A 17,768-nucleotide genomic window follows, 5' to 3' on the forward strand; every position below is an offset into this window, starting at 1 on the left:
CATTTCTGTTCCTGTAAGCACCCCAGTGAAATTCATGGTTTACAAAGGGACTTTGGTAGCAAGTATCCACACTTTAGTCTGTCATGGCTTCCCTCTCTGGGGTTAGTAGATGTGTGTGTTGCCTCTCCTCAGGAAAAGTTTTGTCTCACAACATAACTCTGTCATAAATACTATACTATACCTATAAGGCTTTATTTAGCACAGGAATACACAAAGTCACACTGCACAACAAACCTCACACAAGAGATTTATTTGTTGAGAAGAAACCGTATGGCTGCTGCTTTTCAATGGGAAGAGAGACAGCAAAGGGTTGGGAGGAGAGGAAGGTTTTATGGGTTGTTTTAACATATTCAACGAGGTAGTGGAAAAGTATGAAGCATCCAGAAGTATCGCTTGACCTTTAACACTTAGTCATGGGGGTGGGGATTTCCAAGTCTCAAGAGCTCAGGAGCAGGCTGTTCTTTCCTGGGCCCCTTCTCCCTACATTACCTGAGTATTTTTTAACAATTCTAGCTTTCCCTTATTAGCTCCTCTAAAACTGAGCACCTCAGTGAGTCTGAGTAAAGTTGAGGGATGTCTTACCCTGCCAAGTGTATCTTCATAATGTTTCAGAGTGCTAGTTAGCTGTGTGCCACTGGATAAGGTTTTATCCTGAACTTCACAGACCTGTGAGTTTTCCTAGATAATGAGCCACCTCGATGCTTGATGGCTCTAAAGATAAAAAAAAAAAATGGATATTCCTAGTATAGCACTGCATGGGTCAGCCGCTGGGGCAGGGTTCTGCTGGGCAGCTCCTCTGTCTCATCCTGGCTCACTTGTGCATCTTTGGAAGATCACCTCTGCTGACTTCAGGCAACCTCTCTAATGAGTGTGAGTCCTCAAAGAGGGTCATCTGTCCTTGCTCCACATGGCCTCTTATCTTCTCACCCTCTAGCAGGAGAGCTGGGCTTATTCATGTGGAAGTGTCAGGGATCAAAGGGAAGAAGAGGTACTTACAGCCTAGGCTTCCCCATTCTTCCTTTTCTTTTCCCCTCATGGTGCTGAGAAGTGAACTCAGGGCCTTGCAGGTGAGACGTGAGGACTCTACCACTGAGCGATGCCTCCAGCCCCATCTTTACCTCTACTGCATTTTACTGGACTGAGCAGGGCACAGGCTGGCAGAAATGTAATCTAGGGAAGTAAAGACATCATCTTTGTGGTAAGGGAAGGATTTGTGGTTATTTTACAATGGCCTACTTGTCTTTATTGCCTGTAAATGTAAAGAATTCTCATTAATCATCGTATTAAGTGGAAGCACTTATATAAAAATCACAGGGTTTGTTGGTATCTTTCAAACCAAGGATATAGAGCCCAAAGCAATAAATGTCCTTGTGTGGCTTGTCGGTACCACCTGATTAACTTAGGGTTTAAACAAGAACTGTTTGGAGTTTACTCTGATTATCTAATAAATCTGTAGATAAGTACATTACAGTTGACTTAATTATCCCAGCACTAAGGAGGCTAACACAGAAAAATTACTGTTAGTTCTACACCAATCTGGCTACAGTGCAGAAACCTGTCTTAAAATCCAAAAATAATAGTTTAATTTCATGCTTCCATTGTATTGCCTCTCACATGCTCTTTGATGCGTTTCTGAGGCTGCCTCCTCAGAAACTTGATCAGGGTTCTGCTCAAACAGGTCTCTGGTTTTTCACTTCATGGTGTAATCTCATTTCTCAGACACATTGCCTCTCCTTTCTCTCCCTCTCCCACCCTCCTATAAAGGTTTTCTCCCAACACACTCAGTTGAGTCTGCTCTACCTCGCACGATACTTTGTCCCTTTATTGTGTTTCCATGGTATCTTAATTAGGGTTTCTATTGCAGTGAAGAGACACCATGACCACAGGCAGGCAACTCTTCAATAAAACATTCAATGGGGGCTGGGTTACAGTTCAGTGGCTTACCCCTACGGGAGGGAACATGGCAGCACACAGGCTGACATGGTGCTGGAGAGATAGCTTAGAGTCCTACATCTGGACCCATAAGCATCAGGAAGTGACTGTGAGCCACTATACATGACTTGAGTTTCTGAGACCTCAAGGCCCATTCCCTAGTGACACACTTATGCCAACAAATCCTCACTTACCCCAACAAGGCCACATCGCCTAATAGTGCCACTTCCTACCGACCTATGGGGCTATTTTTATTCAAACCACCACACATGGATTCTTCTCAGGTAGTGCCCACATATATTAGAACCTTCTCCAAAGGCCCTTCTAGTAATAGAGTAGTCTCCTTTGCATAACCCAGACTAAATTGTATCAGTTTGTGATCATACTAATGATCATTTGTTTAAAGTATTCCCTCTTCACAAGCTTTGACCTAGGAAAGTAATTGTCAAAATAATTTCTTTCTCACAGGGGTAAACGGCAGAGGACTGCAGATCTCTGCTGTGGCTGCCATTTTCCATAGTATGATTTCCTACTTTTGCTTAGATGCTAAGCATTTTACACTTTCCACATGGTTGGCTTCACTAACAACTTGTTTGGAAAACTTAAGGTCAACATTCTAGGGGAAACAGTTTGCCTTCCAAAATACATGTTAAAACTCAAAGTCTAAGCACCTCAAACTATTATCTTATTTGAAATTGGGTTCATTAAACTTAATTACATTAAAGTAAAGCACCCAAGATGGTTAAAAGGACTCTGGTTTAATGATCATGATTTTACAAAACTTAGATACAGATGTTTGTAGAGATAAGATGGCACACAGAGAGGTGGTTACATAATTGAAGTATCACATATAAAATTCAAGAAGTATTTGCTTGTCTGTGGCTGAAGGACCAGGCATGACACATTTACCTCTCTGGCACCTTCAGAGGGAATATAGTTCCACAAAGAGTGTACTTTTTATTTCTGGCCTTTAGACCTGTGACTCAATACACACTATAATTTTTTGCAGCCCTAATAAAACCCACATTGAAGGTATTTCTTTTATTTGGCATGTATGAATTGTTAGCACAGATTTTCCATGGGGAGAAAAAAAGGATACTGCCTACACAAAATTCCACTGGACTCTATCAAATTTATAATCACCCCCTTTGAACTTTTCTCCTCATGTATTTCCTGAAATGTTTTAACTGTGTGCTAGGTTTTACTTTTTAAAGTTTGACATGTTAACATTTTCATCATAAACTCAATTCACTGAAAGGAGACCACTGCAGGGACTGGCAAAACAACATGAAACAGTGATGTAACTCTTTCCAGGTGTCTTAGTCAGGGTTTCTATTCCTGCACAAACATCATGACCAAGAAGCAGTTGGGGAGGAAAGGGTTTATTCGGCTTACACTTCCATACTGCTGTTCATCACCAAAGGAAGTCAGGACTGGAACTCAAGCAGGTCAAGAAGCAGGAGCTGATGCAGAGGCCATGGAGGGATGTTCTTTACTGGCTTGCCTCAGCCTGCTCTCTTATAGAACCCAAGACAACCAGCCCAGAGATGGTCCCACCCACAAGGGGCCTTGCCGCCTTGATCACTAATTGAGAAAATGCCTTACAGCTGGATCTCATGGAGGCACATCCCCAACTGAAGCTCCTTTCTCTGTGATAACTCCAGCTGTGTCAAGTTGACACAAAACTAGCCAATACAACTGACCCCTTGTCAACTTGACACACAAACACATCACTAGTAAGCCTCAACCCTTACATTCTTATTCATCCCCAAGGTCTAAATAACTTTAAATGTCCCACAGTCTTTACATATTCTTAAAATTTCAATCTCTTTAAAATATCCATCTCTTTTAAAAATCCAAAGTCTTTTTAAATTAAAAGTCTCTTAACTGTGGGCATCACTAAAACAGTTTCTTCCTTCAAGAGGGAAAATATCAGGGCACAGTCACAATCAAAAGCAAAAATCAATCTCCAACCGTTCAATGTCTGGGATCCAACTCACGATCTTCTGGGCTCCTCCAAGGGCTTGGGTCACTTCTCCAGCCATGCCCTTTGTAGCACACGCGTCATCCTCTAGGCTCCAGATGCCTCTACTCCACTGCTGCTGCTGCTCTTGGTGGTCATCTCATGGTACTGGCATCTCCAAAACACTGCATGACCCCTTCAGTCCTGGGCCATCAATTGCAACTGAGGCTGCACCTTCACCAATGGCCTTCCATGGCCTCTCACAGTGCCGAGCCTCAGCTGCTTTGCGTGACCCCTTCATGCCTTCAAAACCAGTACCACCTGGGTGACCCTTACATATTACCAAGTCCCACGGCAGCAGGAGTACAACCTTGGCCATCTCTGGAACACAGCCTCTTTGTGCTTTCAGAAAACACTTCCAGAAGATGTCACCTCAATGATGCTGGTCTCTTCTTAATCACCGCTAATTTCTTAGCTCCAGCTAACCAGCATCAATAGTCCCAGTAATGCAAAGGTTTTGCTTTAGTAGTTCTGGTATCTTGTTAATCACAACTGATTCTTCAGTCCCAGCTAACCAGAACCACAGAATAATCAAACTCCAAAATAGCAATGTCCCTGAAAAGAGTCTTTAATTTTCCCTCTGAAACTTCACAAGCCAGGCCTCCATCTTCTGCACTGTTCTCAACATTATCTTCCAAGCTCCTACACAACATCCGACAGAGCTCTTAACAACGAATGGATCTTCAAGCCCAAAGTTCCAAAGTCCTTCCACAGTCCTCCCCAAAACATGGTCAGGTTGTCACAGGAATACCCCACTCTGCTGGTACCAATTTGTCTTAGTCAGGGTTTCTATTCCTGCACAAACATCATGACCAAGAAGCAAGTTGGGGAGGAAAGGGTTTATTCGGCTTACACTTCCATACTGCTGTTCATCACCAAAGGAAGTCAGGACTGGAACTCAAGCAGGTCAAGAAGCAGGAGCTGATGCAGAGGCCATGGAGGGATGTTCTTTACTGGCTTGCCTCAGCCTGCTCTCTTATAGAACCCAAGACAACCAGCCCAGAGATGGTCCCACCCACAAGGGGCCTTGCCGCCTTGATCACTAATTGAGAAAATGCCTTACAGCTGGATCTCATGGAGGCACATCCCCAACTGAAGCTCCTTTCTCTGTGATAACTCCAGCTGTGTCAAGTTGACACAAAACTAGCCAATACACCAGGTGAGGCAGGCAAGCATGGTGTAGCTTGGAAGCCTGGGACTCCATTTGGCTTAATTTTCTCAAGTCCCTTTCCCAACAATGTGTCTCCCAACATGGAACCCTTTCCTGCCTTCTGCTGCACATCCTTCCACTTCACTGGGACCCTCCCTTGCATATGGGCATACACACACCTCCACTTTACTATGACCCTTACCTGCCCATGGCTCCATGAGAACAATTGACTCCTCCCCAATGGTACCTTAGCAACTCACCTCTTGTGATTGCTTTCCATTCAGAAAAGTCTCGCAACACACCTAAGAACTAGAGGCAAGAGTCTAGTCCAGCCTAAACCAGTTTGGGATGCATAAGAGTAACACAAACTGTGTCTGCTGAATGAATTTTCAGGAAATTCTCCTTTTAACTACCTTATGCCTATGCATGATCAGGCATGCAAATTGTTAAAACTGGTATCATTGTAACTATGTGCAGGAAAGGCTTACATGACCCAAGATCACCAATCCAAGCAGGTAACCCCCAATACTTAGCAAACAGCTCCTTCTTTGAGACCTAACAAGAGAAAGACTTAGTCACCAGTACTCTTTAGCATACTAGCCCATCTTGTGCTGTCTCTTTAAATAAACTCTTGCTGCTTTTCCATTTATGTGCAATTTATAATTCTTTGAGTAAGGGTTACTCAAGACTACTACTACTAACAAGACTACTGTCCACATGCAAACCCAGTGGTATCTACATAGAACAACCAAAGCCCTTGCTCTTCTATTTATATAAATGTGAGCAACCTCATTTTATAGCCTCTCTTCTCCTGGAACCCACATGTGCTGGACAGTTTTATGTCAACTTGACACCATCTGAGAGGAGGGAATCTCAATTGAAAAAAAAAAAAAAAAAACACCTCCATAAGATCAGGCTGCAGGCAAGCTTGTGGGGCATTTTCTTAATTAGTGATTGATGGGGGAGGGCCCAGCCCATTGTGGGTGGTGCCACCCCTGGGCTGGTGGTCCCAAGTTTTATAATAAAGCAGGTTGAGCAAGCCATTGGGGAGCAAGCCAGTAAGCAGCACTCCTCCGTGGCCTCTGCATCAGCTCCTGCTTCTAAGTTCCTGCTCTGTTGGAGTTTCTGTTCTGACTTCCTTCGATGATGAACAGTAATATGAAAGTATGAGCTAAAGAAACCCTTCCCTCCACAAGTCGCTTTGGTCTGGTGCTGTATCACAGCAAGAGTAACCAACCCTAAAACACTGCATAAACAATGTCCCTCCACATTGCTTTATCTTAGTATAATGCTTTCCCACCTTCCTATGCTTGAAATCCTTTTGTTTATTAACTCATTTCTCTACATGAAAATATACATACAAGCTGATTTCTCACTATAGGAAAAGTCATAAAGTGTTAAAATTTATTGGAGATTAAGTTGTCATTACAATTATAACTAATATGTAAATGCATTATGATTTTGCTAAAAAAAATAAGATAATACACTTCTTAATATGATGGTTGTAGCTTCTTGTCTTTATCCATTTACATTGCTATGACAAAATTCTATAGACAGGTAACTTACACATAACAGAGATTTAGAGTCTTAGAGGTCAAGGTCCCATCAGAGTCAGTGTGTGGTGGGGTCTACTCTCTCACAGATAGTACCTTCTCATTGTGTCCTCATGCCCTTTAATGTCTTTTACATGTACGTTTTGCCTGCATATATGCATTTGCACCATGTGTGTGCCTGGTATCTAATGAATTCCAAAGAGGGTATCAGATTTCCTGGAACTGTATTTAATAGACTGCTGTGAGCTACTGTGTGTGCAGAGAACTAAACCCAAGTCCTCTGTAAAAGCAAGTGCTCTTAACCTCTAAGCCACCAGCCAATCCCACCCACCACCTCTACCCTCAAGTCTTGATCACTTTCCCCAAGACCTCACCTCCAAGTAAACTTGAGAAGTTCAGTTTCGATGCACTCATTTCTTGAAAGTCGACATTCAGACCATAGCAGGCTGTTCTGTACATTTGAGAGGTTTTTTTGCAGGAAGCTGGTATGAGGCACTGATTCTTGTATCCCTGGTTGTTGCTACAAAGAGAATACATGAAGCACAGACTCCAATCTTAAGTTTTGTCATTATCTGTTACTTATGTGAACCAGTGAGAATAAAGAGAAAGACTGTATTGTGTTTTTTAAACTCTCTACATTTCATATACCCCCACCCCCTGTAATTGAGTAGTGATCTATATTCAAGCATCTATTTGTTGACACATAGGCCAACAACTCAACAATCTATTTTGCTGAATATACATAGCTAGAATCTACCACACCTGCTAAGCAATCTACTGCTGCATTCTTAGGGTGAGTTGTCTTCTCCTGGCCTGAGAAACCCCCTGGGGTGCAAATTTCTCTCATCCTTTTGCTAAAAGCTGCCTACTCTACTGGACAATTCAGAGAAGGGAGGTGTGCCTCTAACCTTTCCTAAGGGATGCACTGCCTCTGGCTTCCAAGGATGTTTTCTGTTTAGACCTGCCCTTTGTTCAAAAAAAAAAAAACTTGAGCTACATATGACCATGAGAGAGTCACAGAAAACTGTCTCCCAGCTTTGACTGTGTTTTCACCAAAGTTTTAGAGCTACAATTAACTCACTTGATTTATGAAAAATAATAACTGCCTTAAACCTAGTTAGCTAAAGTCCCTAGACTTTATAGAATCATAGCCAAACAAGATTGATTTCTCTTTGGTGGGAAAGAAAGAAAGATAAATGGATAAACAGATGAGCAGATAGACAGGTAGGCAGGTGGATGGGCAGGCACAGAGGTGTGTGTGTGTGTGTGTGTGTGTGTGTGTGTGTGTGTGTGTGTGGTGTTTGCTGGAGATCAAACCCAGAACCATGTACATTCTAGGCACATTCTCTACCACTGAGCTACATGCCAAGCTCTCTTTGTATTTCTTATTTTGAGACAGGATCTCACTATGCTGCCCAGGTTGGCTTTGAACTTGCTCTGTGGCTCAAGCTGACCTTGAACTTGGATTCTTCTGCCAAAGTAAATGGGATGGCAGGTCTGAGCCATCCATCTCTAAGAATCCCTGTAACAACTAACTCCCTAATATAGTCCATTATTACCAAAGCTGGTGTAGGTTGAAAGCCTGGATTCTGAGCCTTCCCCTGTGTAGAAGCAAGCAGGATAGGGAAACACTGATCTGTGTTAAGTGGTTGCTGTCTTGGTGCAAAGAGGTGTCCTGGCTCCTAAGTTTTAGAATCAGTGTGTGGTTCTCATATTTGAAGCATAATGCTTTTAGGGAGAGGTATACCTCCTGTTTATGAGCTGAAAGTTGATGTGGGAGAAAGAAAAGGGGCAACCAGGATGACTTCATAATCACAGGTACATGTCCAAGCTGTTGGAAGAAAATGAAGATTTAAATTTGAAAATATGTTCTTTACAAATGAAAGCCCATGTGTCCTCATAAAACCTCTCTGGACCCAGCAGGCTCAGCATTAGTTATCTGCAGGTAGAGTGGCATTGGCTTCTTACCACTACCTTGGCATATGATCCAACGCAGGTCACATAGCCAAAACATCCACACTTACTTTCTAGACAAATAACTCTTCCCACAGCATTAACTGTGCTTAGATTTCAAATAGCTTTAAATATAATGTACAGGCTACATCACTCTCTCTTTCTGGTTTGAAGAATAGCATGCTAACTTTCTTTGTTACCCATCAAAGAATTCTACATTCAGAACACTAGCAATATAAAGGAAGAGGGAGGAAAATGCACATTTAGAACAACATGGTAAGCAAGAGAAAGGATGCTTGCTGCTTGCTTAAACCATCCGGGGTCTTGTAATTTTAGAATAAAAGCTATGGTTCTTATTTATAAAGATAATAGCAGTTAATTAGAAAAGAGTGGATCTTAGACATATGATAAAGGCAATCTTGAGTAATAACAAAGAGAAGTTGCTACACAGATCCAACTAATTATTTGCAGAGATTTAGAAAGTACCTTGAGTGGGCAAGAGGGGGTGTATTCTCCTGATCATTTAATACAATTTCAATTAAAGTAGAACATTCAATTTTGAAAGAAACAAAAGGATTAATCAGTTTTTACTTTATACCTGGTCCATTATTCCATGTCCTGATCATAGTCATTGCTCTCATATGTGAACAGAGTCTAGTCATAGACAGCACTAAGCCAGTAGTAGGTCTGGGTCTTTAAGCCAGTTTCTGCTCAAGAGTTACTAGGCCACTTTTCCTCTTCAACCCAGATAAGGCATCATCAACAAACAAAGGAACATTTCACACAGGTCCAGCTTGATGAACCTAAGAGTTCATTGGGATTACTAACAGGAGCATGAATGATCAAAACCAGCTTCATCCCTAAAAAGCCCACTCCATCATGGGTGACACTTCACTATCTACTGTTCACTGCTCTTGTAACATTGACAGAGCCTTTGTGACCTGTGAGCTCTCACTATACCTGAGTCACGTAAGTTTCATGAGCTTCCTGTGCCTTAGGTGCCTCCTCCTCCTCCCTCCAGCAGGGAATGTTTCAATTAGGAGAAAATAGCTCCCTAACAGTATCATATATATGCAGTATTTAGCACACAAAAACAGAACATATGAACACTGATGTCAACAGGCTCCTGAAAACACCATGAGCAGAGCAAAGATCTTTGTTTATAAAGACAAACTATTGCAATTAATAATTAGCCATCATCCCAACATCTGTTGCTCGGTGTGTTTGCATAAACAGCCCTTTATCCTGAGCCACCTGTGAGCACTCACAGCAAAGGCAGTAAGTACCGTGAGTACTGTTTCAAGAAATGGCTTGCTGTCAACAGCCCTAAGCAGATGCTGGGCCAGCTCCTTCCATTGCAAGTGTTATACAAATCATTTGAGTTGGGAAGCCAGGAAGGCTGTACATTTCTGCCTTCCATCATTTTGCATTCTTTAAGGATTGTTTGCTTGTCAACAGGGTCACTCTCTAGCTCAGGCTGATCTGGAACTCGCTACAAGGATTCACTGGCCATTAGCTACTGCCATAGTTCAGAAGTGTCAGTTGAGACATGGAGTCAGCTCTTGGCCAAGTCCATTGAGCTAGATCATCAGGATGAGACAGTTGCTCCTAGGCAATGAGGCAGGTTGAACATGTGTGAACTCAGTGACGCATTGGACTTCCACTTGCCTATCCTTGCCCAATGTAACCATGAATGGACATGCACAAAAGCCCTGGCCTGACAAGAATATGATAAGAGCCAATGTGGTCTCTTTGCTAAATATTATCTAAACTGATGTTGTGCAGCTATTTTCTCTTAATTGAAGCATTCCTTGCCGGAAGAAGGAGAAAGCTCCTATGACTCAATGAGTTTTGAGTCATACCACAAGCAAGCCACCCATACCTACAAAGGCAACAATTAAGATGGAATAGTAGAAGAACTTAATGACTATGAATTTAATGGTTTTCTGGCACGGAGAAGACCTGAAAAATGAGGATTCTTGTTCATGCTCCCAGCATCCTTTCAGGAAGCCTGTGAGAACTATGGCATCTGACTCTACATAAAGTAATTCCAGGCTGAACTTTGGAAGCCATGGTGTGACCTTTATCACTCAGGTCTCCCTGGACCACCATGAGGAGTCTGAGCAATGGCACCTTCATGCTCTTTACAGAATTCAAGCCCAGGGCACCTTCTTAATGAATATGCATGCCAGTGAAACCACAATGGGAGTCTGCTACTCTAGCTCAGGACTATCCCAATGGGTGCTCTTTGTCCTGACTGTCCCCTGATTTTTCTGTACTTTCTTCCAAATTCCTTTCTTCCCACAATGAATCTTGTACCCCCAATTCCATCTTAGCATCTACTTCCTACACATCCCAAGATGTGTCAGTGGTTCATAAGACAGAACTATAGAATAGGAGGGGAAAGGCCATATTTAAAATAAATGATCAGTGAGACATAGACCTCCAAAATCCACTCTACACATATAAATCAGTTCTGCATGGATTTTAGATCTAAGAATAGCAAAATAATAATAATAATAATTATTATTATTATTATTTTAAAGAGGGCCAGTAAGAAATGAAAGGTCTTGACCCCCTGGATTTCACTATATAAAGAGTAGCTGCTCATGAGAAGACACCATTGGACAAAAGGAAAACACTGTTCAAGTTTCTTTTCTGTTGCTATGATAAAATGCTATGACAAAAAACAATTTAAGGGAGAAAGGGTTTATCTCACAATTCCAGGTTCTAATCCATCATTATGGAGAAGTCACAGTTATCAGAAACTTGAGACACCTGGCCATACATCCACAGTCAAGCACAGAGAAAATCAATGCATGGTTTCTCTTCTATTTTACAGGAACCCTCTAGTACATGCCTAGGGAATGGTGCTTCCCACAGATAGCAAGGTCTTCTCATTAGTTAACTTATTAAGACAGTCCTCCACAGATATGCCCATAGGGTAGTCCAAGGTAAACAATTGTTCAGAGACCCTATGTCCAGAAAATATGAAACTACTTTAAACTAAGTAGAGGAAGACAGCTTGATTTTAGAGTGTATTTAGTTCCTAGAGATACTGTGACAAACCCACACACACACCTGGAGTTGTGTGTCAGACTTGTTTCTTTTCTCACACAGCCAGAGACAAGAAGTCTGCAAACGTGGCTAAGACTGGAGTTAGGCATTGACACAGAATTGACCCTTCCAGGGACTTCAGTGAGCCATTCCTGGCATCTCTTAGCTTTTGAAGATTGGTGGGGTCCTTGATGTGTGATCATATTGCTCAGTCTCTGCCTCTGTGGACATAGTGCCTTCTTTTTTCCCTATGTGGGCCTCCCCTCTTCCTCTATCTTAAACAAACACATATGAAGTTGCAGAGATGGCTCAGTCAGTAAAGTACTTGCCTTGTAAGCATAAGGACCTGAATTCAATCCCTATAGCCTACATGCAAATTGCCTGAAAACACATATACAAGAAACATTATACACACTGAGCAGGTTATATTTAGGAATATATGTGTATGCACATATGCATATAACAACAACTAATGAAAAAAGAGGCCAGGAGTTTTAAAGAGAGAAAAGAGGGGTATATGGGAAGGTTTGGAGGGAGGAAAGAGAAGGAGAGACTATATAAATATATTATAATATCAAAAATAAAAGGAATAACTTTTAAAAGACATTATAACAGACCAATAAAGAAAAAGAAAGGAAGAAGAGAGAGAGAGAGAGAGAGAGAGAGAGAGAGAGAAAAGAAGGAAAGAGAAAAAAGAAGGAAAGAGAAAAAAGAAGGAAAGAGAAAAAAAGAAGAAGGGGAAAAAAGGTTGCCTGGTATAATCCATGCGCTTTTATTCCCAGTGCTAAAGAGGTCAGAAAGACAGATGCCCGGGCTTGCTGGCCAGTCATCACAGCCTACTTTGTGAGCTCCAGGCCAGAAAGAGACAGCCTCTCAAAGGGCAATGGGACAGTAAGATGGCTTAACAGGTTAAGGCACTTGCCACTGAGTCTGACAACCCAAGTTTCAGGCAACATAGCATCCATCTAGGAGGAAAAGAGACAACTCTCTTTTTAGCAGAAATATTCTTCTGATTTCCATGTGCATATCATGGTGCATGTGTCCATATAGACACTTGAATGTGAACACACACAATGAATGAATGAACAAATAAGTAAATCAATAAATAAATAAATGTAAAAATATTTAAAGGTGAGCAGGGCCTGACCTTCACATTCTGGTGCACATGTGTGCACATGCACCCACACACAGGCATACATCTGTGAACACACAAATATTCACACACATACAAACAAAACAGGTAATTAAATTGAGAGCTCAATCAGATAACCCAGAACCATCTTCCTATCACTGCATCCTTAATCCATTGCCATCTCAACACCTCCTGTTTCAAATAAGGAAACATTACAGTTCCAAGGTGCCCTCAGGGTTGTAATTCAGCCCGCACGACTGGGAAAGATCTGAGTTTCTCTTCACACAGAAGGTGTTCAGATGACAGGCTGTCAAGCTCTCTTTCAGGCCCTAGAACTCTAAACTCTGCCATTCTATAAAAAATTGTAGTTGTAGCATCACACACGGTAACCACAATAAGATGGTCTTGACTGCTGTACTGTTTGGGGGATAATTCAGAAAATTTTAACAGCAAAGTTTACTGAATGAGAAATGGAGTAAGGGATGTAAGAAAATGCAAACATAGGTGTGATGGTTTGTATATGCTTGGCCCAGGGAATGGCACTATTAGGAGGTATGGCCTTGTTGTTGGAGTAGGTGTGGCACTGTGGGTGTGGGCTTTAAGACCCTTACCCTAGCTGCCTGGAAGTCATTATTCTGCTTAGCAGCCTTCAGATGAAGATGTAGAACTCTCAGCTCAGCCTGCCTGGGTGCTGCCATGTTCCTGCCTTGATGATAATGGACTAAACCTCTGAACCTGTAAGCCAGCTCCAATTAAATGTCATCCTTATAAGACTCACCTTGGTCATGGTGTCTGCTTACAGCCGTGAAACCCTAACTAAGACAACAGACAATACCTTAACATTTTTATGACAAGCCAAGCTCTACACGCTTCCCAAGATGGCCACCGTGAATGAGCTTACTTCTCTGTTAGAGGTGGCAAGCAGGGCAACCACGAACATCCTCCTGTCCCAAGTATGCCTCTTGGGAGGTGCCCATAGTTTATATGAAACAAAGAATATATTGTGCATGATTAATTTAATACAGAGCCCTAGAGAAATCTCCCATCCTCCTCCCCCTCTTCCTCTCTCCATTTCTCTCCTCTTTCTCTGTGTCCCTTTATTTTCTTATCCTAAATTCTCCATATTTCCTCCCCTCCTTCCAAGTTCTCCTCTCTATTCCCCCTCTTCCCCTGCCCTTCCTCCTCCCTCTTCCTCATCTTCTCTTTAAGATTACACCACTGAGTGAGAGAATCTAAATGATTAAGACTGGTCCCTCCACTGCCACAGACATTCACACATATAATCTCAGCACTCAGGAGGCTGAGGTTGGAAGATTGCCACAAGATCAAGACTAGCCTGAGTTATATAATGAGTTATACAGTATGAGACACTATCTCAAAAAACAAGGAGGAGGAGGAGGAGGAAAAGGAGGAGGAGGGAGAGGAGGAGAAGGCAGGAAAGAAAAAGAAAGAGATGGATGTCTCCCTATAAATGGGAAGCTATGTCTAATGTGGGCTGTGAGGATTATTAATGAGAAAATTCAAGGATTCCCTTTCTGGGCTCAGTAAATGGTACAAGGAAACATCCAAGCAGACCTTTGAGTCTAGTCATAAGCACCCTAACCATTCTACTGCACCCCAGAGGGTTCACTAACACTACCTCCACAGAGTAGGTTGGGCCCGAGAGCTAATAAATCATGGCTAGAAAATGTGGCTGGTTAGATGTGTATTAAATAAAATATGGCTCATTTAGGTTGCTTTAATCTTTCCCATTAGATAGTGGATACGAACTGAAAGGCTTTAGCACATAAATCCCTTGAATCTAATCTGTAACATGAAGCATCCATATGACCTCAGTAGAGGCATGCATGTGGGGTGAGGCCTGATGCTGAGCAGATAGCTCTCCAAGAGGATTCTCACAATTCTCAAATTGATGCATAGGGGAAAGGTCTGTGGTGTAGATCAAAGAGACAGTGCTGACCTTGGAGTTGGGAAATCTAGGTTCTAGTTCTGATCCTACCTGCGTCATCCCAGGCCAAAATCCATGACAGGATAACAGAGCATTTATGAAGAACTCTGCCTCCTCTGTGACTTAAGGATTCTGTTCTCTTTTTATTTTATTTATTTTATTATTTTTTACATCTCAACCACAGTTTCCCCTCCTGCTTCTTCTATAAGTCCTTCCCCCACCTCCTCCAAACCATTCCTCCTCCATTTCTTTCAGAAAAGAACAGGCAACCAACCAATGGATATCAACCAAACATGGTATATCAAGTTGCAGTAAAACCGGGCACCTCATATCACAGTTGAACAAGGCAGCCCAGTATGAGGAAAGGGGTCCCAAAAGCCAGCAAAAGAGTCAGAGACAGCCCTGCTTCCACTATTAGCAGTCCTACAAGAAGATCAAGCTACAATGTGGTGGTTTCTCAGAAAACTGAGAATCGCTCTACCTCAAGACCCAGGCATATCACTCCTATCCACCTACCTAAAGGACATTTGCTCAACTATGTTCATAGCAGCTTTATTCATAATAGCCAGGAGCTGTAAACAACAAAGATGTCCCTCAATAGAAGAACTCGTAAAGAAAATGTGGTACATTTACACAATGGAGTATCACTCAGCTGTTAAAAACAATGACATCATGAAATTTGCAGGCAAATGGATGAAACTGTTCTCTTTTTATGAAACAAGGTCTTGGTGTGCAGCTCAAGTTGGCCTTCAACTTGGATGCTTCTAGCTTAGCCTCTCAAGTGCTAGGCTTACAGGATCAACACCACACCAGACTGATGATTCCAAGCATGGCCAGGAAAAATGTAGTAGTAACACACAGCTTGTGTTGAGACCTTAGCGTGCATTGAGTTAAAATATTTACCAGCACTGAAGCATGTAAAAAGCAGTAATGAGCCTAAGGCTCTTACCAGAAAGAGGAAGAATGAAAGAAAAAAAAGAAAAAAAGAAGTGAAGAATGAAAGCAGAAAGGCCTGCTGGCGTTTTTTCCTCTAGAGCCTCAATTGTCTGGGATTTCAAAGGAATTAGAGATGTAGCAACACAGCTCAGACCTTGCTGAGCATCTCTGTGTCTGTGTGCTTCTAAGTCCCAAATGTGTCACTGCAGTTTCCTCCTAGCAACAGGAAGAATGTGTTTCCATCAGGCTGAGCTCTCTGGTGACAATTACCCGATATCCTGTTACTCTGATAAATCAGGCCACACCTAGCTCTTTCTGTTATATTTCACATATTCTCAGGGGGAAAAATGTGGCTTTCATTCAGTCAAAGACCCAATTCTTAAGTCTTTCTTTTTATGACAGACTACCGTGCCTACACCAAGTGAATGATAGTTTTGTCTTAATTTTCAAAACAATTTCAATGTATAAAATACACTTTCTCCATTCTGAATCCATTTATCCTCAGAATAGACTTCTATTTCCTACATTGCTGCTTTCTATTCTAGGTCAGAATGGAGGCCAGGAGGACAAACTACTGAAATCTAGTAATTCACTGGGCAGGTTTTATGTTTTCCAGTATGTGTTATTTTGGTCCACTGAGCTTCATTTTAATTCTTTTTTGGCTGTGTTTAGCTTCACAATGTGATTAACGACTCAACTTTGTCTTCTCTTCCTGCGATTGTCTTAAGAATTTGCAATAGCAGATTTATTCACTTACTATAAATGCAAAACAGAGATGTGATTCTCAATGCAAATGTTGCCCTTAAAACACACAGATATTTATCACCAAGTGCTTTTGTAATCAACTTCTAGGATTTTTGCACACAGTATAGTAACTATTAACTTTTTAAAATACAATATTGTCTCTGATAATTACCCAACTCATAACATTGCAAAATTGAACTCTTTCTAGCTAAAGACAGGATCACAGAGAAATATTCCACACTGTGCACACCTCAGAATTCTGCCTAATAAGTGCCATAGACTTGACTGACAACTAGTTTCCCCTAGGGGACGATGTTAACTAGAATTCTAATAATAAATGGATTTATAAAGTGACTGTCACAAATAAATTGATCATGAGTTTGACCTAACTTGATCATCTAGATGATAGACCTAATAAAAGACCAGACATTATCCCTCAGGATTCTCTCAGCAAGTGACTGGAATGTTGCTCTCTGAGTCAACAAAGATCCCTGACTTTCTCAAGTGAGCAATATTAAAAACCCATCTTACTGTCAAAACCATGGGCCTTCTCAGTGGCTCTGAGCCTGGATCAGAATTACATTGGCTGAGCTTCCCCACTCTACCCCCAACTCTGGATTCCAAACACACAGAAGTATTTATCACTCCATCTGTTCATCAGTGTTCATCAATGTGACAGCACCTAGGTAAAGCTTCTTAAAAGAGGAAAAGTTATTTTGGTTCAGGGTTCAGAGGTCTTGGTCCACAAGCAATCATTTCTTTTGCTTTGGGCCTGAGGCAAGGCAGAACAAAGAGAGAACAGGTGATGGGGAGTTGCCTCCTTTGTCCCTCCTAGCAGTCAGGAAGCTGAGGAAAGGAGGGAGGGAGGGGGAGAGGGAGTGATGAGGGTAGGAGGGAGCAAGGGACAAAATACAGTCCCACCAGTCTACCAGTAGTGCCATCAGATTACAAACCCTTAGTAAATCCATGAGCTGATAAGTCAAAACCTTCATGACTCAATCACTTCCCCAAAGCCCGACAGATCACAACTGAACCAAGCCCCTGTCATACACCTCTCAGGGACATTTCAAATCACAACCACGGACACTTGGACATGGTACCCTGCCCGTCTCTCCTTTTCTTCCCACAATTCATTTGGCATTGGGATATAGAACACAGCACTCCAGTCAGACACTAGAGAAATCTCAATCCTCAAACCAGAGAGGCACACATTTTCCAGCATGGTAGTACATACGTCTGATAGCTTGTAAATGCTAATGCTATTCCACTTACCTGTTCTTTTTTTTTTTTCCATTTCTCTTTTTAACTCAAGAAAGCTGATCTATATTTAACAGTACACC

At 41.9% G+C, this 17,768-nt stretch overlaps 1 long non-coding RNA gene across 1 annotated transcript in view; it reads right to left on the reverse strand.

The window, feature by feature from the left end:
* Positions 1 to 238: 238 nt before the first annotated feature.
* 4930528G23Rik (RIKEN cDNA 4930528G23 gene) overlaps positions 239 to 17,768 on the reverse strand; it is an 18,023-nt gene continuing 493 nt past the window's right edge. Inside the window, exons 1-4 of the long non-coding RNA NR_131024.1 lie at positions 17,701 to 17,768; positions 8,406 to 8,489; positions 7,033 to 7,178; positions 239 to 1,170 (exon numbers count right to left, since the gene is read on the reverse strand). The exon at positions 17,701 to 17,768 is cut by the window's right edge and continues 493 nt beyond it. This is a non-coding gene — a long non-coding RNA (RIKEN cDNA 4930528G23 gene). The remainder of the gene's footprint in view (positions 1,171 to 7,032; positions 7,179 to 8,405; positions 8,490 to 17,700) is intronic.

This window comes from Mus musculus, chromosome 6, assembly GCF_000001635.26.
Source record: "Mus musculus strain C57BL/6J chromosome 6, GRCm38.p6 C57BL/6J".
Lineage (NCBI taxonomy): Eukaryota > Metazoa > Chordata > Mammalia > Rodentia > Muridae > Mus > Mus musculus.